This window comes from Stomoxys calcitrans, chromosome 5 (assembly GCF_963082655.1).
Source record: "Stomoxys calcitrans chromosome 5, idStoCalc2.1, whole genome shotgun sequence".
Taxonomy (NCBI): Eukaryota; Metazoa; Arthropoda; class Insecta; order Diptera; family Muscidae; genus Stomoxys; species Stomoxys calcitrans.
This window is the reverse complement of record NC_081556.1, coordinates 39,294,528-39,321,598: the sequence shown is the minus strand read 5'-3', so window position 1 is coordinate 39,321,598 and position 27,071 is coordinate 39,294,528. Positions and strand designations below refer to the sequence as shown.

Below are 27,071 nucleotides of genomic sequence, written 5' to 3'. Positions count from 1 at the left end.
TTTACAACACAAACAACGGCGCTCTTAGTTGCGACCCAATCAAACTGGAGATGGAATCGATCTTTGGAAGTAGATCTAAAATACACCGATCACCGGTGAATTCTCCACGAGCCTCCGGGCCCAGTGCCCGGAAAGAAAAGGTAGTGTGAAGTGTGGCGTTAAACTGTACCCCAGCATAGAACAATGCAGAAGCATGCGAGTACAACACCAGTTCTCCTAGACAAGAGTTCATCTTAAATATGCAACTTTCAGAAGAAGCTATTGGAAGATGCAACAAAGTCCTTCCCTTCCAAATGCGATTGGCTTTAGGTAGGAAAAAATATCAGCAGGGTCAGAGATAGAAGAACTCTTGGACATCATAGAAAGCTACCTCAGCAGATTAAGAATAGCAGAGACACACCCACTTGCCGTCGCCTTCGACGGTCTTAAGTAAGAGGAGCTCATCGAGTCCAGTCGACGATAACTTCGGGAAGAAGAACAAGGCTGTAGAAATGAGATCACCAACGAAAATGGCTGTAAAGAAAAAGCCCGACAAAGGGACAAAGACTCCGAAGAGGAGTCCTCATGGCGAAAACCGCGAGATCGGAAACCACGGAAGCCAAGGCAGTGATCGGAAGCCGTGATAATAAAGCCGAAAGAAAGGCACAGCTACGCAGACGTGCATAGGTACCTTAGGCGAAATGCGTTTCTTCTAAGAAGGTTTAACCAGTGCCTCTTTGAGGTTGTTTTTCCGAAGCTATGAAAGAGACAAAAGCTGGTGCTCACAAGCAAGGGGCGAAGATGATCCCACATCCCCAAGCTCACACAGGGCACCCTGAATGCTGGATACGGCCGGTAAGCTCTTGGAGCTCTTGGATGCCATCGTTGAGGGATGTGTACTCTCTGTGAGAAAACATGGTTTCCGTGCAGGAATGTCCATGATAGGAGCTCTCAGAGGTGTGCTGGAGATAGTAGAACCGGTTAGGCAAACGAATCACTACTCCAGGCCGATTGTCCTCTTGGCCACGCTGGATGTGAAGAACGCATTTAATGGCCTCAGATGGTCTGACACCCACCAAGCACTCAGAGAGGACTTCCATATTGCGGCGTATCTGATGAGAATAATTATAAGTTACTTGGAGGCCACCGTAGCGTACAGGCTGGCGAGAACAACTGAAAAAAATTTCAGCGGTGGTTATACCTTCCTTATGCCGGCCACATTTGAAAGGTACTGTTCCATTTGGTATAGCAGCCATGTAAAAACTTCTCCACAAAGAGGTGTGGCACAGCGATACGCCGTTCGGACTCGGCTATGCAAGGATGCCCTTTATCATTGAGCTAAGAAATAAATCGGACAGCACAAATTTGCATTTACTTGCATAACAGGGTACTTATCTTTAATTCTTAGGATAGAAAAAGTGAATGTGAGGTTGCATCAGGAGCGGCATAAGGCTCCATACTTGGACCAGATCTTCGCAACCTTTCTGGTTCTTTCACACGAAAAGTGCTGAGCACAAACTACACCAGGTGAAGCTAAGGGTAAAAGACTGACTGGACTCCCACGGCTTGCAACTTGCGATGCAGAAGACTAAGCTGCTTCACCTAACGAGAATAAATATCACCGTGGATATATGGCCTAAGTGAATCAGCATGCATAATGGACTGTCCAATACACAACACGAAGTTAATTGGGAGTAGCAACTTTTTTGTCCAATATATTTTTATTCCCACCACCGACGGATGGGGGTATATTCATTTTGTCATTCCGTTTGCAACACATCGAAATATCCATTTCCGACCCTATAAGGTATATATATTCTTGATCAGCGTAAAAATCTAAGACGATCTAGACATGTCCGTCCGTCTGTCTGTTGAAATCACGCTACAGTCTTCAAAAATAGAGATATTGGGCTGAAATTTTGCACAGGTTCTTTTTTTTATCCATAAGCAGGTTAAGTTCGAAGATGGGCTATATCGGACTATATCTTGATATAGCCCCCATATAGACCGATCCGCCAATTTAGGGTCCTAGGCCCATAAAGGCCACATTTATTATCCGATTTTGTTGAAATTTTGGACAGTGAGTTGTCTTAGGCCCTTCGACATTCTTCGTGAATATGGCTTAGATCGGTCCAGATTCGGATATAGCTGCCATATAGACCGATCCTCCAATTTAGGGTCTTGGGCCCATAAAAGCCACATTTATTATCCGATTTTGCTGAAATTTTGGACAATGAGTTGTCGTAGGCCCTTCGACATCCTTCGTGAATATGGCTCAGATCGGTCCAGATTTGGATATAGCTGCCATATAGACCGATCCTCCGATTGAGTGTCATAGGCCCATAAAAGCTACATTTATAATCCGATTTTGCTGAAATTTGGGACAGTACGTTGTCTTAGGCCTCTCGACGTCCTCCGTCAATTTGGCTCAGATCGGTTTAGATTTTGATATAGCTGCCATATAGACCGATCCTCCGATTTAGGGTCATAGACCCATAAAAGCTACATTTATTATCCGATTTTTCTGAAATTTGGGACAGTGAGTTGTGTTAGGCCCTTCGACATCGTCCGTTTAGATCGGTTCAGATTTAGATATAGCTGCCATATAGACCGATTCTCCAATTTAGGGTCTTAGGCCCATAAAGGCCACATTTATTATCCGATTTTAAAAAAAATTTGGGACAGTGAGTTGTATTAGGCCCTTCAACATCCTCCGTCAATTTGGCTCAGATCGGTCCAGATTTGGATATAGCTGCCATATAGACCGATCTCTCGGTTTAAGGTTTTGGGGCCATAAAAAGCGCATTTATTGTCCGATGTTGCCGAAATTTGGGACAAATAGTTAAGTTAAGCCCCTCCACATATTTCTTCAAGTTGGTCTAGATCGATCAAGATTTGCATATAACTGCCATATAAACCGATCTTTCGATTTAAAGTCTTGGCCCCATAAAAGGCGCATTTTTAATCCGATTGCGATTGAAATTTGACACACTGACTTATGTTATGCTTTTCGACATCCGTGTGGTATATAGTTCAGATCGGTTTATTTTTAGATATAACTACTAAAAAGACCAATATTTTGTTATATACAATTGAACAATGACTTTTACTTATTAGTATCTGGTCCAAATCGGAACATAGCTGCTATGGGGCATAAGGTATGAATTTTGCACCGGATTTTGAGGAAAGGTGGTTCACATATATATCCGAGGTGGTGGGTATCCAAAGTTCGGCCCGGCCGAACTTAACGCCTTTTTACTTGTTTGTTTCATTTTTTGGCAAATTCAATCGTAGGGTGATATACAACTGATCAGCGTATTAAGATTAGCCTTTACGAAAGTCGATCAAATGTGACTTACATCTTACGAATTGCACCCGAATTTTGGAATAACGAGTCTTAGGTCTGAGAAATCAAAAAAAGCTATTTTAAAACCTAAAATTTTTAGTTTGGCGGCTTTTTTGTTCACCTTCATCTTCATTCATTCATCCTTTTTAATATTTTCCTTTACGTTATTCAATAACACCTAATATAGAGTGTCCTAGCTGTATTTATTTGACCTGCAAGTAGCTGTGAATTCATTCTTCATTCCCAGTTTGATGAAATTGTCTTCTGGCCCAGTGATCTATGTAATTTATGCTGGCTGAAGAAGTTTTGTAATTTATTTCATTTGAATCAGTCGTGTGTTTACCGATAGCCCATACCACACGTTTTTACCTCTGTACATGAAACATGATACCCACCATTTCCACCACACACACACACATCCAGCCAAGCAAGTATCAACAGTTGAGTGAGTGATGGATTTCAGTTGTCATTCCTTGCAATACTCAGAGTAAGCAAATAAAGTTGGCATGTGATGGTGTGTGTGTGCTTGCTAGTAAAAACTGTTTCATTCCTCCTAATGGTGAATGGTCGGCCACAAGAGATTAACTTTGCCTTAAAAGCCCAGCATTCTAGTGCGCATGTCTCAAACTTTTTTCTCCTGCTACTCCATTAAACTCTTTGGCTGTATGGCTGTGAGTATGAGAGGTGTTTTTGTGTGGTGCATTCCAACAGCAGCCATACAGCCTCTTTGCATTCGTGTGCATGGGGAAATTTTTGCATATCATTAATTATCTTCTGGTCTGGTGATCTCTGTTTGTTTTTGGGCAAGTCCTCGTGTTTGTTTACCTTTTGCTTCTCTTTGCGCTTTGGCTTTGCTGAGCGCCCAGCTGGGGCAATTCATTCGAGAATACACTTCAAATAACAGCAGCACTTTTCAAAAGTTTTAAGGTTTTTGTTTAACGATTTTTCTTCTTTTGCCTCGGCTTCCTTCTTGCCTTTGAATTTCAATGACAATAGTCAAGTGTATTTTGCCCCCGTACTAAGAACGGAAATTATAACAGTCGATTAAGTTTAAATTCAGGCAGAGGCACAATACCAGTGGCAGAACAGAAAGAAGAAAGCTTATGCGCAGCCATGTTTCAAAAGTCAAAGGATTTGGCGAGGTGCCATTCATTTAAAGATTGTTCGTCAGAGTGCACTCAAACGTAAGCTATGTGGATGGGCGAACAGTTTTAAATAAGAAGCGGCTAAAATGGGGGCATGTCAAGAAGATTCTATAAAAGTTCTAAGGACATGAATGGGAAATTTTGCACTTGAAGACTTTTGAAAACATTATTCTGGTTTTATTTTGGAAAATACTGTGGTATTGTGGGGCAATAACTGAACTTAGTTTTTAAAATAGATTAAAAAATATTTTTTTAAAATAACAGTTTTTGTTTAAAAAAAGTGTTGCCTACTTTTAGGTTTGCTTAAATATAGATTCAGAGGTAGAAATCAGGGGCGGAATTATCGCATACCTGAAGGAGTAAAATTTCGCTCCCTATGGGTCAAATTCAGGATTCAAACATACATTATACATTTCGAATTTGTATATATAAGTCCAAACACGGAAAGGTAGGCTTCCATTAAGGGCTTCGACGCTCTTTCCGATTCTGGAGAATTTTCCAGACAGTGAAATCGTTGTCGCTGGGGATTTTAATGTTCATAACTCCTCTTAGCTTTCCCATTCGGGCCACATATACGCCGAGCTATTTGCCGCACAGAATGAATTGGCACAACTAGTGAATGAAACGTCACACATTCCGTGTGACGAAGGGCGACAGATGAATACTTGTGACCTTTTCTTAACTTCGCATCCTGAAAAGTACGAAGTTAATGTACTTGCACCTCTTCGAAACTCCGATCATTGCGTTATTTCAGCAAAAATGCAAATTGTGCCCATGAACATTCCACTAAGGAACAGGGGCAAACTTCTCACATATCAATGAGTGCAGTCCGATTTGAGTTTTAAGCTCAATGATAAGGGACCTCCTTTTTATATCCGAGTCCGAACGGCGTGCCGCAGTGCGAAGAGGTTTTATATGGCATAGTACCTCACAAATGTTGCCAGCAGTAGGAGGGGAAAACCACCGCTGAAATTTTTTCCTGATGGTCTCGCCAGGATTCTAACCCAGGCGTTCAGCGTCATAGGCGGACATGCTAACCTCTGCGCTATGGTGGTTATTTCAGTTTTTCGTATTCTACCCTTCGTGCCGCTTTATCTATAGCCCCAAAGCGGACAATTTGTATGTGCGAAAAACCTCTTTGGGCTGAGCTCAATGATTTCTTCCGCAATTTCAATTGAAGCTTTGCTTTCTTGATTATGACGTAGATGAGGTAGTTGGAATGATAGAGAAAGTAATATTAATTGGAATGGAGTTATTTATTCCCAGCGCGCAGGAATGCCGCGAGATCGAAAGAGGAGGCATTCAGAAATTGGCTTTCAAATAAAAATGCCAGTAATGAGTTGCTACGCAAACAGTTAAGAACTTCGTGTGCCAGAGTGCTTAGACGCGAAAAGTTTCTGCAGGAACAGAGTCTTCGTGCCAAAGTTCTTGCTTCTCCAAGGGGGAGTAAAAGCTTTTGGTCGTTTGTGAAAAGAGTGAAGGGCAACTCATCGGTTATCCCGACTCTCATTAAACACGACCAGATATTCACTGACCCGGTTGCCAAGGCTAACCTGTTTGCAGGAAATTCTTCTCTGCCGGAAAGCGATCAACCACTCCCCGTTCCATGCCTTTGATATATTTTCGAATACGTGGAGTCAAAAGCGTTCTTGCAAATCTCGACGAAAATAAATCCCCAGGCCCAGATGGCATATCGTCACTTGTTTTATGCAAGTGTTCTTTGATGCTCGCTCGTCCTTTACGCAATCTTTTCAACCTTGCTTACTGCACGGGTTTCCCGTGTTTTCCCGTGTTTTCCCGGCGCGATGGAATATTGCGAACGTGCATCCTATCCCCAAGAAGGGTGAGACAACCGACCCTGTGAATTACCGACCAATAGTATTATGCTCTGCGCTTTCTAAGGTTATGGAGAGCATGGTCAATTACCATCTTGTGATAAACTTAGAGTTCAATGGTCTTCTTAGCGACCGACAATATGGGTTTCACAGAAATCGCTCCACGGTTGACGTGATGTCATTCTTGTCTAACCGTTGGATTCGCTTTTTTCACCAGTTCGGTGAGAGTAAGGTCGTGGCTCTGGATATCTCCAAGGCATTTGATAGGGTCTGACACGGTGCACTCTTTTCAAAGCTTGTCGCTTTTGGTGGTACAAAGTTATTACCTACTTCGCTCGATTTATATCGAGTTTTCTCAGAGATCGCACTGTAAGAGTTGTTGTAGATGGGTTCTTATCTGACGAAGGAGTACCACAAGGCTCCTTCCTTTCTCCCTCTCTTTTTCTTATTTGCATTGACGACGATCTACTGGGTCTCACTTTGAATCCGATATACTCGTTCGTGGATGACAGCAACCTCTGTCATTCATTTGACCATAGGATGAGTCTTCCGTGTCCAGAGGCGGGCGTTGGTGTTGCTTGGGGATGGTAGAGCATCCAACTCTATTTTTCCCTTGAACATCGTCGAAATGTGGGTTGTGTGGCGCTGTTCTATCGATTCTTCCACGGTGTGTGTACTCCGGAAATCAGTCTTCCGATTCCAGACTTGAAGTTGTTTGTCAGAATTACAAGAATTTCTAGAAGCGCGCATCCGTTTGTAATCGATTGGCCCGCTGATCGGATCATGCACTACAGTGAGGATTCTTTTTTCACAAGGACGGTTCGTATGTGGAATTGACTTCCGTCGGATGTCTTTCCCGCTGCTTACGACATCCAGAAATTCAAAGCATGTTTCAATAAACACTACTCCCTCTTTCCCCCCTCCGATCCTTTACTATCCTTTCGAACGCAATGCACTGCATAGATAGGGGATATTTTTTGCGTGTTGGTTGATTGAAAAAAAGAAAATATGGTATGAAATCTCATTCGATTCGAAAGTGCACTCGATCACGTATGGGGTAATTGGGCCCAGAATTGTTGTTAGAGCCATCTTTTCACCACACCAGTGTGACCTTAAGATCGATGGTCTACGAAATAGTAAAATACGTAGCGATTTTATAGGTTCCACTTTAGAACCATGCATACACTAAGGATCGATCTGTTGACATTGCCCTTTACGATGTGATTGGCTACATCGAGGGAAATTTGGATATGGGCGACTTTACATTGGCGGTCTTCTTGGACATAGACGGAACTTTTAATAAAATGAAGTTGAAATACCAGATAATACATTGGCGAGGCCTTGATAAGGAAGTTTGTGATCAGAGGAACTTCTCAAGTTGGCGTTTAATCCCCTCTTTGTGGCTGTTGGTTGTAAATGAGATTCCGAGGTCTTTCGGGAAGGAGAGGGTAAAGTTCGTTGCCTACTCCGATTACATCGTCATCATGTTTAATAGCCGTGCCCTCTCTACTCCTACGGACCTCGTTGAGGGGCGTTGAGAAAGCTGTCTGGATAGGCGAGGGCAAACGGGCATAAACCCAAGAAAGACTGAGATATTACTTTTCACCAGGAGGAAAAAGTTGGGTATTTACGGGAGACCTATGCTCGATGGGGTGAAGAAACTAAGCTGGAGAAGGAACGTTCGGAAAAGGGTCATAAGGATGACTGAAAGCGCACTACTCTATAGGATGGGGTTGGGAGCTTAGGTCAGCGACGATGCACCACTCTATGGCTGATTCTGAGCTGTGGATGTCTGGTGTGACCAAGGACACTGGAAAACTATAACAAAAAAAAAAAAAAAAAAGATGATTGAGAAGGTATAAGGTACCGCGGAGGTGCTCATCTCTGGGGCAAGATGGAGTGCCCCGAAAGAGCCGTTTAATACTATTATTAATGTTGTTATTGTTGGTCACATTAGCATGTGGAGATGGCCAAGCTCTTATTTTTAATCTTAGTTCTTTGCACCTGTATGCTGGGTGTGTGGCAAAGAAAATCGCCCTAAGACTGAGGGAGTTAGGTACATGACGCTTCTTTAACTCTTATTCTTCTTTGCTGCTGGGGTATGGAGATGCGGCATGGCGGCATACTATATGTGGCGCGACTGATTATACATCAAGGGAGTGCTTCCCTATTAACGGGTTGGACTATGTTTTCTCGGAATTGGTCTCAGGGCAGGCGGAAGCTGACCCTACCGGGATCCTGAATATACACAGAAGGGGCTAAAATGGATGGGGGCAGAGGAGCAGGAATCTTCATTGAATTCCTTGGAATCAGGGAATCGTATATGCTTCTCAACGGGTGCAGGACATTTCAGGCGAGGGTTTTCGCGGTCCTGACGGCACTGTAGGCAATGTCAATGCGGGAGCGGTAATCCGATCAAACTGCCACAATATACGTGAACAGTTAGGTGCCGCTGTTCGAAAATAGTTAGAAGATCGAAGATTTTTCGAATTATGGAAAATGCTCTCTCTCAGGTTCTATTGGATACCCGCCCAACAGGGTGTGGCAGGGAACAAAGCAGCCGACGAGCTGGCCAAAAATGGATCATTGATTGGCGTAAATCGTGCTACCGAATCATTGAGCGCTCCCCTATTCAAGCTTTGGTAGAGTAGACGCCTTCCACGATGAACCCTTGGGAGAGGCGTGGACTGGTGATGTGGGTTGGAAAGTGACAAAGTAACAAAGCACCTGTGGCTGGCCGAGTATTTCGCCAAATAGGACGTGGCTTATTCTTGGGGTGAGGAAGCATGAATGCGGATTACTGATAGGAGTGCTGACTGCTCCCTAGTGGGAAAACTAGTAAGGTATGACCTGCTTAATTCAGGCCTGATAACAGGCCTTCTATTAAAAGGACCGTATGCCTTTTAAAATGAAGCTTCTAAGAAGACTACTTTGCAACTTCTTAAAGTTCGACAAGGGATGCCTGTACCGTCTTTATGTATGCCTTCTGAAGTACCCCATAAAATATATGAGACACATGTGAGTGTATATTGAACTTCTGATGTTTTTATACCCACCAACCAAGGATTCCGTTTGCAACACATCGAAATAGCCATTTCCGACAAAGATAGAGATATTGAGCTGAAACCTTACACTTTTTCCATAGGCAGGTTAAGTTCGAAGATGAGCTATATCGGACCATATCTTGATATAGCCCCCATATAGACCGATCAGCCGATTTAAGGTCTTAGGCCCATAAAAGCCACAGTTATTATCCGATTTGGCTTAAATTTGCTGCGATCGGCCCAGAGTCGGATATAGCTGCCATAAAAACCGGTCTCTCGATTTAACGTCTTGGGCCTATAAAAGGCGCACTTATTGTCCGTTTTTGCCAAAATTTAAAACAGAGAGTTGTGTTAGGCCCTTCGACACTCTTCTTCAATTTCAGATTTGGATTTAGCTGCCATACAGACCGATCTCTCGATTTTGGGGTTTGGGTCCATAAAAGGCGCATTTATTGTCCGATGTCGGCGAAATTTCGGACAGTGAGTTGTGTTAGGCCCCCCGACATCTTGTTGCAATTTGGCCTAGATCGGTCCAGATTTGGATATAGCTTCCATATAGAGCGATCTCTCGATTTAAGGCCTTAGGACCATAAAAGCCACATTAATTGTCCGATTTTGGCGAAATTTGGCCTTTCGACATCCTTCTCCAATCTGGCTCAGATCGTCTCAGATTTGGATATAGCTGCCATATAGACCGATCTCTTGATTTAAGGTCTTGGTCCCATAAAAGGCGCATTTATTACTCCATTTCGCTGAAATTTGGGACAGCGAGTTGTGATAGGTCCTTGGACATCTTTTTTTAAATTTGGCTCAAATCGGTCCAGATTTGGATATAGCTGCCATATAGACCGATCTGCCGATTTAAGGTCTTAGGCCCATAAAAGCCACAGTTATTGCCCGATTTTGCTGAAATTTAGAACAGTGAGTTGTGTTAGGCCCCCACATCTTTCTGCAATTTGGCCTAGATCAGTCCATATTTGGATATAGCTGCCATATAGACCGATCTCTCGATTTAAGGTCCATAAGAGGTGCATTTATTTTCCGATTTCGCCGAAATTTGGAGCAGTGAGTTGTGTTAGGCCACTCGCCATCCTTCTTTAATTTCGGTCAGATCGGTTCAAATTTGGATATAGCTTCGATATATACCGATCTTCCGTTCTAAGGTCTTGGGCCCATAAATGGCGCATTTATTGACCGATTTCGCTGAAATTCGGGACAGTGAGTTGTGTAAGGCTCTTCGACATCTTTTTTCAATTTGGTTCAGTTTGGTCCAGATTTGGATATAGCTGCCATATAGACCGATCTCTCGATTTAAGGGTTTGGGTCCATAAAAGGCGCATTTATTATCCGATTTCGCTGAAATTTGATACAGCGACTTATGTTAGACTTTTCGACATCCAACATGGTTTAGATCTGTCTATATTTGGATATAGCTGCCAAAAAGAGCAATATTTTGTTCTACAAAATATAACAGTGGCTTGTATTTATTAGACCACTCAATGTCCGTGCCTAATTTGGTCTAAATCGGAGCATATTTCGATGCCATGTTACAACTTCCCTACCAAGTGGTGTCGCTATTCTGCACGCCCTTCGGGCTCGGCCTAAAACAGGAGCCCTCTTATAATTGAACTTAACATTAATCGGACTGGACTTATTGATATGAGAGAAGTATTATTGGGTTGCCCAAAAAGTAATTGCGGATTTTTTAAAAGAAAGAAAAGAAAGTAAATGCATTTTTTATAAAACTTAGAATGAACTTTAATCAAATATACTTTTTTTACACTTTTTTTCTAAACCAAGCTAAAAGTAACAGCTGATAACTGACAGAAGAAAGAATGCAATTACAGAGTCACAAGCTGTGAAAAAATTTGTCAACGCCGACTATATGAAAAATCCGCAATTACTTTTTGGGCAACCCAATAAGTATTAAGAAGACCTCATAAAGTATAGAAATTTGTTTTCGTCTTGACATTCTAAGTCGATCTGGCCATGTCCGTCCGTCTTCCGTCTATGGAAATCACTACAGCGGTCGAACAAATAAAGATATCCGATTTCTTGTAAGGTTTGCAAATGGGCCATATCGGTTCAGATTTGGATATAGGTACCATATAAACCGATCTCTCGATTAGTCCTCTACCGGCCCTAAAAGCTTCAATTTGTGCCTGATTTTTATGACTTCAACTAAGTTCATTTGTGAAAATTGATGCAGAACCCATGGTGATGGATTCCCAATATGTGGTCCGGCCACACTTAGCACATATTCACTTGTTACTTGTTTGATTTAGCCTTGTTTGGAGGAAGCGATACCACAACACACAGCACTACTGTGCTAAAGGATATTATTTTCCTTATTTTTTGTATCATAATATGATTATGTATGCTATCAACTTAATTTACCAGACAATGTTAGCCTAGTCCCTTATTTCCGCTTTAATAACCTTTGCATTACGCTTCAACCCACTGCACACTACAACACAAATGCGATGGCCACACATAATTGGCCAAAGACAATTGTTTGCACAATGAATGGCAATTTATCCCTCTCAATGATTTGTTTTTAAAGATCATTGAAGTGGAACAAATGTCAGACAATGAAATCAGGGGCTTTGTCACAGATTGCTATTGCCACACAGGAACCTATTAATAGAAAATGAGCTCCCACCAACTACCCTTGCACTTGGTTAAATCTGATTCAACTCATCAGTTGCTCAGGCGGAAGAAAATGTGCTGGGGGCACAGAAGTTGAAAGTAAAAGGGCGGCCTAATGCACATGCTTTAAAGATCAGTAGACCATAAAGAATTGTATGTCCTTAGAGTTTTGGGGATAAAGTCGCTGAAAGGGTGTTGGTCATTAATTTGTTAAAATGTTCTTAAAATTCTGAACACCTGTTATATTTTTTTCCACTTGAGTGCAAGACAAATTAATAAAGGCGAAATTGTTCCCACTCGAGTAGCCTTAGTTAAAATGGGCATGATATTAATTACAAACTGTAGCATAGAGCCTATCGCTGTAGGGGATGTTGAGTACAAGGCAACTGTTTAATGTAATAGAAACCCGGAAGCAGGATTTGGAATCAAATAAAAAAAATTAATTTCAACAAACCTTTCCTCAAAACAAAATATCGAATTTACCAAAAAAAAAATCTGACAAAATCTTCTTATATATAAAAAGGCATTAAGTTCGGCTGGTAAACCACAATTCGTCATAATCCGGTGAAAAATGCATTATTTATGCACCTATAGTAGCTATATCCAAATATGGGTCGATTTGGACCAAATTCGGCACGGACATGGATATCGAGTGACCCAATACTCATTGTCCTAAAGTTCAGCGAAATCGGACAAAACATGCGCCTTTTTGGGCCCAAGACCTGAAATCGTGAAATCCGACTAGATGGAAACTATATCCAAATCTGAACCGATCTGGGGCAAACTGAAGAAGGATGTCGAGTGACTCAACACAGCTCAGTGCCGTAAATTTCACCAAAATCAGACAAAAAATGCGCCTTTTAGGGGCCAAAGCCCTAAATCGGTAGATCGGTCTTTATGGCAGCTATATCCAAATCTGAACCATTCTGGGCCGAATTGAAGAAGGATGTCGAAGGGCCTATTACTCCACTGTCCCAAATTTTAGCGAAGTTGGACTTAAAATGCGCCTTAAATCGAGAGATCGGTCTAGATGGCAGCTATATTCAACTGTGAACCGATCTGACCCATCTTCGAGAAGGATATCGAGTGGCCTAGCGCATCTCACTCTCCTATATTTCAGCGAAATCTGATAAAAACAATGAGCCTTTTATGGGCCCAAGGGTCTTAAATCGAGAGAGCGGACTATATGGCAGCTATATCCCAATCTGGACCGGTCTGGGGCAAATTGGAAAAAAGATGTCCAAGGGCCTAACACAACTCACTGTACGTTTTATGGGTCAATGACCTTTAATCGAGAGATCGGTCTATATGACAGCTATATCCAAACCTCGACCGATCTGGGCCAAATTTAAGAGGGATATCGATGGCCGTAACACAACTCACTGTCCCAAATTTTGGCGACACCGGACAATAAATGCGCCTTTTATGGGCCCAAAACCCTTAATCGAGAGATCAGCCTGTATGGCAGCTATATCCAAACCCCTACCGATCTGAGTCAAATTGAAGAAAGATGTCGAAGGACCTAACGCAACTCTCTATCCGAAATTTCGGCGACATCGGACAATAAATGTGGCTTTTATGGGCCCAAGACCTTAAACCGACAGATCGGTCTACATGGCAACTATATCCAAATCTGGACCGATCTGGGTCAAATTGAAGAGGGATATCGATGGCCCTAACACAACTCATTGTCCCAAGTTTCGGCGACATTGGAGAATAAATGTGTCTTTTATAGGCCCAAAACCTTTAATCGAGAGATCAGTATGTATGACAGCTATATCCAAACCTGGACCGATCTGAGCCAAATTGAAGAAGGATGTCGAAGGGCCTAACACAACTCACTGTCCCAAGTTTCGGTGACATCGGACAATAAATGCGCCTTTTATGGGCCCAAAACCTTAAATCGACAGATCGGTCTATATGGCAGCTATATCCAAATCTGGACCGATCTGGGCCAAATTAAAGAAGGATGTCAAAAATCAAGATATCGATCTATATAGCACTCAAATCCAAATCTGGGCCGATCTGAGCAAAACTAAAGAAGGACGTCGAGTGGCCTAACACAACTCACTGTCTCAAATTTCACAAAAATCAGATAATAAATGTGGGTTTTGTGGGCCTAAGATCTTAAATCGGCTGATCGGTTTATATGGTGGATATATCAACATATAGTCTGATATAGCCCATTTTCGAACTTGACCTGCCAATAGGCAAAAATCTGTGCAAAGTTTCAGCTCCATATCTCTATTTTTGAAGACTGTGATTTCAACAGACAGACGGAGAGATGGAGGAACATGGCTAGATCGTCCTTGATTTTTACGGCGATCAAGTATGTATATAGTTAATAGGGTCGGAAATGGATATTTCCATGTGTTGCAAACGGAATGGCAAAGTGAATATACCCCCATCCTTCGGTGGTGGGTATAAAAATCACTTTGTTGTTTTATTTGTTTATTCCGTATAGACTCACATACGGCTGAACCGGTTTTCTTGAAATTTTCACGGTGGTGCAGAATGGTCGAGTGATTAACATAGCGTACTTCATTGTCTGTTATCAGAGGGGGGGGGGGGGGGGGGCGGACTCTCCCCCTTACCAAAAGTTTTTTTTCAAACTTGCTAGAACTCAGAGACAGCTTGAGCGCTTTATCGAAATTTGGTTTGCCCTCTTATAGTAACCAAAAAACAAACATGTGGTAATCAAATTTGAAATAGATTTTCTGGGGGGACCTCCCCTCCCAATGCCCGCCAAATGCATTTATCGTCCAATCATAACAATATGAGACTCAAATGAAAGATATTTGAGAGTAGAAAACGAATCTGGTATTTAAAATTGAGGCCAAATGCTTGGGGCGTACGCCCCAACCCCAAAACTCTCCCCAAATTGGACATATGTACCGACCTGGACAATATTGGGCTTCAATTAAAGGTTTTTAGGATAAGAGCATGGAATTGATATTCACTTTCGGGATCAAGTTTCCAAGGGCCCGCCCCCGCCGAAACCACTACATACTCGACCTGTTTACTGACCACGGAAATATGGGACTCAAATTAAAGGTATTTGAGTACAGAGCACGAATCTCATATATATCTTAAGAGCCAAGTCCCTGATGTTGAAGGAAGGCCATTATGCGAATTGTGGCTAGCCACTCATCCATCGTATTAAATCCGGAGATAAGGTGTTTCAGTCTCCTACTAAACACTAATCCACAGCCAAATTCATGCCTCGTTTCATGGCAGCTATAATATAGGGTGTCAGAACTTGGTATTGTTGTGGAGTCCTTCCCGAGCCATTGCACTTTCTGTATGGCAGTAATGCCCTGTACTTCTCCAATAAATTCCCCAGTGGATACACTACACCCTCTCTATAAAGAGCGCGAACATTCCAGGTGCAGATACGCAAATCATTTGCGAGGGTCATAAACATAGGGGGGCTCTGTTTTAATCTTCTTCGTTTTTTCAAAGTAATTTCTTCAAGTTTTCCGGGTAATTGGCTACTAATCCGACGCCCCAACCTATTTTTTATCGTTCTAAAGGTGAATTCGTGGCACCGCGGGGAGGTTTGTGTCCACATTTAAGATGAAGAAAGACCAAGTAGAGCCTGAACTTTGCCAAGTCAAAATTAGTCAGAACCGTTGCTTGGTTTTCAACATTCCCAAGCCACCCACCTACAAAAATCCCCCAAACCGGACATATTTACCAACCGTGTCATTAAGGAGTTCAAATCAACGTTATTTGACAGTAAAGCACGGATTTCATATCCATATTCCGATTGAAATGTCTGAGGGGCTGTACCACCTCTTAAGAGGACTTATTTACCAATCCTGCCAAAATTGGACTCCAATAAAATGTATTAAAGAGTGAAAGAAGGCTGGAGTTTTCGAATGTCATCAAAATTTTCAATAAAAATAAAATTTGGACAGACTTTACTTGGTGGCATGGGCTGCCTGAGGTTAAAACTCCAATAAAATGTATTAGAGAGTGAAAGAAGGCTGGAGTTTTCGAATGTCATCGAAATTTTCAATAAAAATAAAATTTGGACAGACTTTACGTGGTGGCATGGGCTGCCTGAGGTTAAAACAGATTAAACTGCACCACCCAGAGGCAGCCACGAATGAGCTGCTGAGAGCTATGGGGAGAGATGGCACTGATGTGGCCCTCGTTTAGGAACCGTGGTTACGTGGTAACAAGGTTCGTGGACCCATATCACGAAATCTGAAACTTATCTCCCCCTAGGCAGAAGGTAGGATTAGAAGCTGTATCGTAACCAGTAAGGATCTGAACCTAACTCTGATTTTTCGTTTCAGCGATAGTGGCCTTGTGGAGACCATGGAAACCATTGCTGGTCCTGGGCTCCTGGCAACTTTTATACGAAGAAGACAACCCCCCTACAGACACAGTCAGGGCACTGTTCAGCTGGTGCGAGGACAAGGGGGATGATCTTGTTTTAGGGGGTGACGCCAATGTACACCACAGTCTATGGGGAAGCCTTGATGTCAACGAGAGAAGTGAGCCACTTTTTGATTCCATTTTATTCACGAGCCTGGTTGTATGCAATAGGGACAACGTCGTTACTTTCTACGACCCGATCAGGGATCAGGTTATAGACATAACGCTTGTGAAGAACAGTGACTCAGTGAAGGTCTTGGACTGAAGCGTCACCACTCAGTGCTCCTTTTCGGATCACTATAGGATAGGTTTTAAGGCCGAACACGAGATGGGGAGGAGGATACCATACAGAAACCTGAAGAGGACCAACCAGGAGAAGTTCAGCGAACAGATGCAAAAGTTGGGCCCCCCTAGGGGTCCTCTGGAGAACGCAAAGGAACTGGAGGCCGCAGTGGATCTCGTAACGGGATGCCTAAACGAGGCCTTTTTGAAGGTATATCCCTAACGAGTACCGTCGCGTAAAACCAGCCAGTCATGGTGGTCACCGGAGCTGAAGGTGCTCAGGAGGGAGTGTAGAAGGCTTTTTAATAAGGCCAAGAGTGCCAATGCGACAGAGAACTGGGCCGAATATCGCTATGCCCTTGACAAGTTCAAGAAGGAGACAAGTAGGGCGAAGCGGAGTTCCTGTGTGAAATTCTGTGGAGAATTGGAAAGCATTAGTGAGGCATTTAGGTTGCACAAAGTGCTCTCGAAGGATCCTATCACTCCTAGCTCCCTGAAGAGGGAGGACGGGACTTACACCGAGAGTGGACAGGAGTCGGTGGGACTATAGATGGAGAGGCACCAGGAAGAGGTCGCCGATCAAGATATCGCAATACCTACGTATGAGGCCTTGGGGGATGACCTCACCAGGACTATCGTTGAGAAGGAGAAGATAGTGTGGGCAGTTCGCACTTTCCGGCCATTTAAGTTGGCCGGACCTGACGGTGTTAGTCCGGCACTGCTGCAAGATTCCCTTGGATTCACCCCGCCCTGGTTTAAAGGGATTTTCCGAGCGATCCTAACATGATCCTACATATCAAGGGCATGGAGGGAGATCAAGGTGGCCTTTATCCCCAAGGCGGGAAAAAATAAACCACAGCACGACGAAGGATTATAGGCCCATTAGTCTGTCATCGTTTTTGCTGAAAACACTGAAAGACTGATTGACCTGAAGATGAGAGGGGGAGTGACGCCTGAGAATTTCAGTGGGCCACAACACGCATACCTCAAAAGCAGGCCGGTGAAGACGTTCACGAAGTTGTACGAGAGGTCGAGACGTCTCTTCAACAGAAGGAGTACACGACCTTCTTGGATATTAAGGGGGCCTTCTTAAAAATGGCGATAGGGTCGATAGTCGCAGCATTGGAACGCATGGGTATTCACGCCGTAATCTCCCAGTGGAACAATATGCTCTATGGCAAGATTATTAATGCGAACCTGGGAGATAGTGTGGTCAGAAGGCAGGTGACCAGAGGAACGCCTCAGGGAGGGATGCATCTCGGCAGGGGTGGCAAGAAGATAATCGCTTATGCGAACAATGTCATGTTGCTGGTCCGAGGCAGGTTTCTGTCGACAGAAATGTTTGAGATGAGTTTAGTATGCCCCACATCCTATGATGATGCCCACAAGTCTTTGATAGGTCTACAAAGTAAATTCATAACCACATTTACTTTGGTTTTTCTTTTCTTTTTTTAACAAATCCTTGTAACATTAGATGAAGACAAATTTCATCAGCCACATTTGACATAATCACACTCTCTCGCTTTGTTTCCTGCTTTCCTCCAGCCCCTTGGCAACATTAGAATCATTTTTGAAACAACGATTTGCCCAAAGAACACGGCCTACAAGTGTGTTGTCCTTTAACATTTTCGACGACTGAATTCACTTGAGTGATTATTGTTGGATGTTGTCACATCACCATGAATGCGGGCATCACGTATGTACGCTTGTACGCTTTTACGCCTTGCAAAAAGACCCGAAATGTCCCCAAAAACCGAGGAACATCTTGACATTTCTGTTATCCTGTGCAAGAGATGGTCATTGAAGCAAATAAAAAATTTTCTGCTTCAATGATCATGCGCTACCAACAAAATTTGCCCCATAAAATTTGTATGGTTTTTATGTTTCATGAACTCCCATTATATGGCCTTTCACTACAATTCACAGGAAGTATCCACCCTCTCCCTCACAAAAAAAGAGATGTCATATTATTCTTTCTCTCTATGGAGGCTAATTGCGGGTTATTGAATAACTGCTAATGGAAAGAGGGAAGAGTGAAGTGGGCGGGTGTTGGTTTGTCAATCCTTGCACAATATGCATTAATTAATCTGCATTTGTATTTGGTTCAATGATTTGAATAATTGCCTCAAATTTGCAATTAAGAGTACCACAATACTTCCTACTTCATTCTCTTCTCTGCCTCTGTGAGTGAGTGCTCAATCAATTGTTGTCACCTACGATTGTTGATTGATGTGGAAGTTTAAATAGTAGAAAAAGCTTATCTATATAGTGTTGCCATTGAAAGAATTCTAAATGAAATTTTAAAATTTTGTTTCCTCAGAAGATTTTTTCAAAATTTTATTTTTGTATAGAAAATTTAATAAAATTTTTGTAAAAAAAATTATTTAAAATTTTCTAAAAATTTTATTTCTAGAGAAAATTTTAACTTTTTGTTTTTATAGAATTTTTATACCTACCCTCCACCATAAGATGGGGGTATACTAATTTCGTCATTCAGTTTGTAACTCTTCGAAATATTCGTCTAAGAACCCATTAAGTGTATATATTCTTGATCATCATGACATTTGCCCGTATGTACGTCCGTCCGTCTATCTGTCGAAAACACGCTAACTTTCAAAGGAGTAAAGCTAGCCGCTTGAAGTTTTGCACAAATACTTCGTATCAGCGTAGGTCGGTTGGGATTGTAAATGGGCCATATCGGTCCATGTTTTGATATAGCTGCCATGTAACCCGATCTTGGGCTTGACTTCTGAGCCACTAGAGGGCGCAATTCTTATCCAATTTGACTGAAATTTTGCATGGGGTGTTTTGTTATGACTTCAACAACTGTGATAGGTATGGTTGAAATGGGTCTATAACTTATTATAAAATTGCAAATTTTGTCCATGAACATTCCATTAAGGAACAGGGACAAACTTCTCACATTCCGATTCAAGTTTAAGCTCAATGATAAGGGACCTCCTTTTTATAGCCTAGTCCGAACGGCGAACCGCAGTGCGACACCTCTTTTGAGAGAAGTTTAACATGGCATAGTACCTCACAAATGTCGCCAGCATTAGGAGGGGAAAAACACCACTGAAAATTTTTTCTGATGGTCTCGCCAGGACTCGAACCCAGGCGTTCAGCGTCACAGGCGGACATGCTAACCTCTGCGCTACGGTGGCCTCCTATAACCTTGACTTCATGAGCCTCTAGAGGGCGCAATTCCTCTCCGACTTGGCTGAAATTTTGCATGACGTGTTTCGTTATGACTTCCATTAACTGCGCTAAGTATAGTAGCCCCATATTTCAATGGTCGGTAAATAATTGCTGTTCGTGGGATGTTTTGGGGAATTTGGTACCGAAAGTGGGTTTCAATTTCGTGCTTTACACCCCAATAGCTTTCATTTGAGCCCTACATTCACATGGTCCGTACATATGTCTGATTTAAGAGTGTTTTGGGGAGTGGGGTGGTCCCCCAAACACTTAGCCCTGAAAATAAATAAGTATTATGCTCTACTCTCAAATATCATTTATTTGAACCCCATATAGCCATTGTCCTCAAAATTGGATAATAAATTAGTTTTCTAATCCCAAATACCTTTTATTTAAACCCCATATTGCAAAAGTCAGCATATATGTCCGGTTTGGGAAAAGGGTCCTAAAAACTATCAATATCGAGCTCCACTGTCTTGAAGATCCAAATTGTCTTGGTGAGCAAATTCGTCCTATTTGGGGGTTGTTATGGGGTAGAGACGTCCCCTAGACCGTTGGACCGGAACTTTGTTATCAAATTCGTGTTCTACTCCCATTTGAGCCCCATATTTCCATAGTCGGCAAACATGTCCGACTTGGGGTAACTCTCCGTGACTTTGCCCTGAAAATATATATCAGATTTGAGCCCCAAATTGCAATGGTCAGCAAATACTTCCTGTTAGGATGGTGTTATGGGGTGGCCCCATAGACACTTTTTCCCAAATATTAATATCAGATTCGTGCTTGACCCCCAAACACCTTTCATTCAAGACCCATACTGCCGTGATCGTAACTTTGTCTGCCTTGGGGGATGTTTATGGGGAGGGAGGACCGTCCCAAACACTTGGTCCCTCATTTGTATATCCGATTCGTATTCAACTCGCAAATAACTTTTATTTGAGCCCCGTATTGCCGTGGTCAGTAAATAAGTCCTATTTGAAGGTGTTATGGGAAAGAGATGGACCCCAGAAACTTGGTCCCACATTTGGATATCAGATTCGTATTCTACTCATAAATAACTTTCATTTGAGTCGCATATTGTCGTTATTGGTCTATATATATTTGGTAGGTTTTTGGGGTAGGGCGGCCCTCCTAGGTACCTCACCCGAAATTTGGATACCATATTTTGGTTTTTAGGTTACTATAAGAGAGCACATAAAATTTCGGTCAGGGGGAGGATCCGCTCCCCCTTCAGATATCAAAAAATGTAGTTCCCTATTTGCACCACGGGATCATTATGCATCATCTGTAAAAAACTTCAAGAAAATCGGTTCCGCCATTTTTGTGTCTATACGAAACACACAAACATACAAACCGACACACAAACACAAATTAATTTTTATATATAAGATGAAGATGATTTTTGCACAATTTTTCAAAGAAAATTGTTAATATTTTTCGCAAATTATTTTTATAAAAAAATTTTAAAATATTTTATAGAAAATTTTACAAAATTACTATATCTTGATATAGCCTCCATATAGACCGATCCGCCGATTAAGGGTTTTAGGCCCATAAAAGCTAAATTTATTTTCCGATTTTGCTGAAATTTGGGACAGTGAGTTTTGTTAGGCCCTTCGATATTCTCCTTTAATTTGACCTAGATCGGTCCAGATTTGGATATAGCTGCCATATAGATCGATCTCTCGATTTAAGGTCTTGCGCCCATAAAAGGCGAGTTGCGTTAGGCCCCCTGACATCCATCTGAAATTGGGCCCAGATGGGTACAGATTTGGACATAGCTGCCATATAGACCAATCTTTCGATTTAAGGTCTTGCGCCCATAAAATGCGCATTTATTATCCGAAGTCGCCGAAATTTGCGACAGCGAGTTGTGTAAGGCCCTTCGACATCCGCCGATTTAGGGTCTTAGGCCCATAAAAGCCACATTTATTATCCGATTTTGCTGAAATTTGGAACAGTGAGTTGCGTTAGGCCCCTTGACATCCTTCTGAAATTTGGCCCAGATCGGTCCAGATTTGGATATAGCTGCCATATAGACCGATCTTTCGATTTAAGGTTTTGGGCCCATAAAAGCCACATTTATTGTCCGATGTCGCCGAAATTTGGGACAGTGAATTAATTTAAGCCCCTCGACATATTTCTGCAATTTGGCCTAGATCGATCAAGATTTACATATAGCTGCCATATAGACCGATTTCTCGATTTAAGGTTTTTGGCCCATGAAAGGCGCATTTATTATCCGATGTCGCCGAAATTTGCGACAGTGAGTTGTGTTAGGCCCTTCGACATTCTTCTTTAATTTGGCTCAGATCGGTCCAGATTTGGATATAGCTGCCATATAGACCGATATCTCGATTTAAAGTCTTTGCCCCGTAAAACATTTTAATTTTTTGAAAAATGTGTCAAAATTTTATATTTGTATAAAATTTGGTCAATATTTATTTGAAAAAATTGTTAATAGATTTTTTTTTTTTTTTAAATTTCAAAATGTAATTTCTTTAAAAATTTTTTTGAAACTTCCAAAAATCCCTTCAAATCTGATAAAACGGTAACAATGGTTTATGACCCTCACTCTCCACAAACAGAGTCACCATGACACATTAGCACAACTTCTCAAACCATGCGCCGCGCTTCATGCACGTTTTTGGAAAACTTTTATGTGTCACCACAAATTTCTTCTGCTCCAGTGATCTTAGTTGTTGTCATCCGCTACAGCTACTCTTTGCAGCGGCAGCAGTTGACATTCGCTTTGTGATGAGCTCCCGGTAATAAATCTTCCACTTGGTTATCCATCTGCAATTTTATCACAGACAAACAATCAATTATTTGGAATTATTTAATTAATCATGGACCAGTGATCTGTATAATTGTGTTCAAATTGTGTTTGGAGGAGAGCGAAGCCAAGGCGAAGGTATTGTAATGGGAGGCCATCAAATGTCACCTAACAACAATCATGTTAGAAGAAGCAGACATCCTTTTGTTGTGGCCTTTAAATTACCCTCTGACACACACAAACACACACTCACTCAAATGGTGCCTGGCTTTTGCCGGCCCGCATTTATTACACCACAAATTTCTTCTGGTCTAGTGATCTTAGCGTCATTTCCTCTTTTTTCCCCCGGTTGCCAAAAACATTTGCCTGGCCATATCATTTTCCATTGCTCCAATCTCCTTTTTTGCGAGGTCAAAGATAAAAAGGCTAAAATGATTACTTTTTATCACCCAGGAATGGTTAGAATGTCACAACAATTACGAGGGTACTGTTTCCCAGTTAGTTTGATATAATAAGCGAAATTAAGAAAACATAAGTAATTGTAAACAATGAGATTTTCTTATGATCCATTAAAAAATATTTTGCTGCTTGAAGGATTTTTTGCGAAAATTTAGTTTTTTTTCAGCTGTGTAATAAATATTGTGGTACTCCTTAAGGTATGCTATGGTTTTTATGTAACATAACACACCTTTAGCACAGCCTACTACCATTAGCGGAATGGTCCTTCCCTGCAAACATTTTCTATCGTGCGAGTCACTAAATCTGCACTCAAGGAAGTTGAAAACAATCTCAGGCGATATCATTTTTTACTCTAATTAGGGTCTCAGTACGGGAGAAAACGTGCCACTTGGCGATATATACCCATGAGTGACTAAATAGGGACTAAAAAAAGTTTAAAATTCGATTATCAACGTCATTAATAAAAAAATATTTTTTCCCTAATATTTTTTTATTAGGGCAATGATTTTCCCTGACTGGGTTGAACAGCCAACCTAACGATTGTGAGGCATATGCTATCCCTCTGTGCTACTGGCCTTTCTTCATTACAGAAGGCTAAGTAAACATACATTCTCTTGTGTGGGGTTTTTTGAGTTAGGGTCGAAAACAACAACAAAAAATCTATTTTTATATTTGTAACAATAACAGTTGATTATAAGAAACTAATAAGTGAAACATGAATGATAGAATTTCGATAGTAATGTATTTTGTTGTTCTAAATCATGAAATCTCTACAAACAATCATACAAAAGAGCCTAAAAAGTGACAATTCTGTGAGGGAGTGAGAAAGTCACTTCCAAATGTTTGGAGGGTTCATTAGCGATGGACGCACACACACATACATTGATGTATATGTACAAGCCTGCGGCGTTGGGAATAATTGCAAATGTGTGAGTGTACCTATCACTCTAATGCCTAACGCAGTGATGGGAACATTCATACATGTTCACATATTTTGTGTTTGTGTGAGTATAGCCATCCCTGCCATATTGCATGTGTGTGTGTGTGTGTGTTTAACCCTCGCTGCTGCAATGCAACAAATGCATTACCACAAACCACATGAAAACAAATAATCAAAACAAAACAAACAAATATTTTCAGTGAAGTGTAAAAGTTAGTAATGGGGGTTCATGAAGAGAATGGAGGTGGTTCTCTTAAATGCGTTTGTGCTATAATTTCCCTTGCCATACTTCATATACCAACCCAAACCCCTCCAAAAAAAAAAAAATAAAATTCCGAGATCAGTGGACCATGGTAAAGCCACAAGGCATGACATCAACAAGTGCGTTTGGTAAGAGTTTTGTGGTGGTTACAATGGAGGTCCTTACACACACACACACACCCATGCGAATTCATGTCACATTAACATAGCCTTGTTGTGACCACTGTGGTATCTCTATATATGGCGCAATGGCAAATGTCGTAAATATCAATCATGCGCATCGAAATCAAGCATTCTTCCGTGTCATTTCAAATGAGTGATCACAATAAATACCATCGACGACCATTTGCCATTTAGCATTGAAAAGTTTTGCATGGTGAGAGGGGAGAAGGAGTTTCCGTTTTTGTCATGGTTGCATTGTATGAGGATTTGAATTAATTAGTTTCCTTCGAAGTGTGACAACCAGAGAAACCCTTTTTGGCGCCTTCAGCCAGCCCCATAGGCATTGTCATACATTTTTAGTTGAGTTTAGGTGGTTATTGTTTATGCCGGCGGCTGAATGCTACACAATAAGCTGTTCTCCTGTTGTAAGCAAAATGCTATAGAAATGATAAGGATTTTCCAATAACTTAATGAGTGAAGAAAGTTGGCAATAAATGAGGCACTAAATGTAATGATTTCATGTGGAAACATTGTTTGATGGGAGAGCAGCATTATCTAATTTCTTAACACATAAAAACTGCATTTATAAATTATTGAACCAGAAATAATTTTCATTTAATTTTATCTTACCCCAGGTCTAACTAAATTAGTGCCTACTTTTAGGCTTCTGCTGATATCTGCTTTCCTGCTGTATATTCGTATGCTTCAAGTTTTTGAAATTATAAAAAAAAACACAGACTAATCTCTTCCGGCTTAACTCGAGAATCAGTTGTACTCAAGTAGAAATGACCTGAAAGGGATATCAGAATCCGAAAAAGGTATTTTGAATGTTTTAACTATTCTGGCATTCTGTTTGCTCCACCAACCTCCCTTTGCAAACACACCAAGATCATTGGAGCTGAAAATCTTGAATGATTTTTCCGATTATTTTCACAGGATTGCAGTATGAAAAGCAAGGATATTTGGTATCCACCAAGGATATTTGGTATTCATTCATTTCTCTTTGCAATGGTGAGTAAACACATCACTCATGTGAATTCAATTGAGGAAAATGCGAAAAGACCACACAATTTCCATTAATTTCAAAAAAATATATTTACACCATGCTACAAATATTTAAAGTTAGAAATGTGAAATTTTGAAATTTTAATTGAAAAATTTATTTTAAATGATAATCATAAAAATTTTGGATTTTAAGAAAATTTGGTGAAAAATTTTAATATTTGTAAAAAGTTTTTGCAGAAAACTTCAAAGAAATATTGTTTTTGAGAAAAAGAACAGGAAAATTTTATCTTATAACAAACATTCTAAAATATTTTGAATTCAGATACAATTACCCCGAAATTTTGTTCTTAGAAAACAAAAGCAAGGAAATCTTGTCTTGAAAGGAAATTTTAGGGCCATTTTCTCTTAAGTGGAAATTTAAGGAAAAATTCATTTAAGACAGCGTTAGAGAAATTTGGACTTTTGGAATTTTTGTTTGGAAAAATTCTAAAAAAATCATTTTACACTATGCTACAGTTATTTTAAATAGAGTTTACAAAAGGTGAAAATTTCTTGAAATTTTTTTTTTTAAGAAAATTAAATTAATTTTTTTTTAAGAAATTTTATTAATTTTTTTTTTAAGAAAATTTTATGAAAATTTTTTCTTTAGAGGAAATTTTACGGAAATTTTTTCTTTAGCGAAAATTTTACGGAAAATTTTTTTTCAGAGATATATTCACTTTAGAGAAATTTCATAGAAATTTTGTCTTTACAGAAAATTTCATAGAAATTTTGTCTTTAGAAAAAATTTCATAGAAATTTAGTCTTTAGAGAAAATTTCATAGAAATTTTGTCTTTAGAGAAAAGTTCATAGAAATTTTGTCTTTAGAGAAAATTGCATAGAAATTTTGTCTTTAGAGAAAATTACATGGAAATTTTTTCCTTAGAGAAAATTTCATGAAAATTTTTTCTTTAGAGAAAATTACATGGAAATTTTGCCTTTAGAGAAAATTTCATAGAAATTTTGTCTTAACAGAAAATTTCATAGAAATTTTGTCCTAACAGAAAATTTCATAGAAATTTTGTCTTTAGAGAAAATTTCATAGAAATTTTGTCTTAACAGAAAATTTCATAGAAATTTTGTCTATAGAGAAAATTTCATGGAAATTTTGTCTTTAGAGAAAATTTCATGGAAATTTTGTCTTTAGAGAAAATTTCATGGAAATTTTGTCTTAAGAGAAAATTTCACGGAAATTTTGTCATTAGAGAAAATTTCATGGAAATTTTGTCTTTAGAGAAAGTTTCATGGAAATTTTGTTTTTAGAGAAAATTTCATAGAAATTTTGTCTTTAGGGAAAATTTCATGGAAATTTTGTGTTTAGAGAAAATTTCAATGAAATTTTGTCTTTAGAGAAAATTTCGTAGAAATTTTTGTCATTAGAGAAAATTTCATGAAAATTTTGTCTTTAGAGAAAATTTCATGGAAATTTTGTCTTTAGAGAAAATTTCATGGAAATTTTGTCTTTAGGGAAAATTTCATGGAATTTTTGTCTTTAGAGAAAATTTCATGGAAATTTTGTCTTTAGGGAAAATTTCATGGAAATTTTGTCTTTAGAGAAAATTTCATG

General features: G+C 40.4%; 1 long non-coding RNA gene across 4 annotated transcripts in view; it reads left to right on the top strand.

The window, feature by feature from the left end:
• Positions 1-27,071, top strand: part of LOC106082397 (uncharacterized) — a 134,432-nt gene that overhangs the window by 31,619 nt on the left and 75,742 nt on the right. For 2 of the 4 annotated variants that reach the window (XR_001220496.2, XR_009398507.1), the window contains exons 4-5: positions 25,095-25,277; positions 25,396-25,470. This is a non-coding gene — a long non-coding RNA (uncharacterized LOC106082397). Of the gene's footprint in view, positions 1-25,094; positions 25,278-25,395; positions 25,561-27,071 lie in introns of those variants that run through there. The other 2 variants (XR_001220497.2, XR_001220495.2) reach the window with 1 other exon arrangement.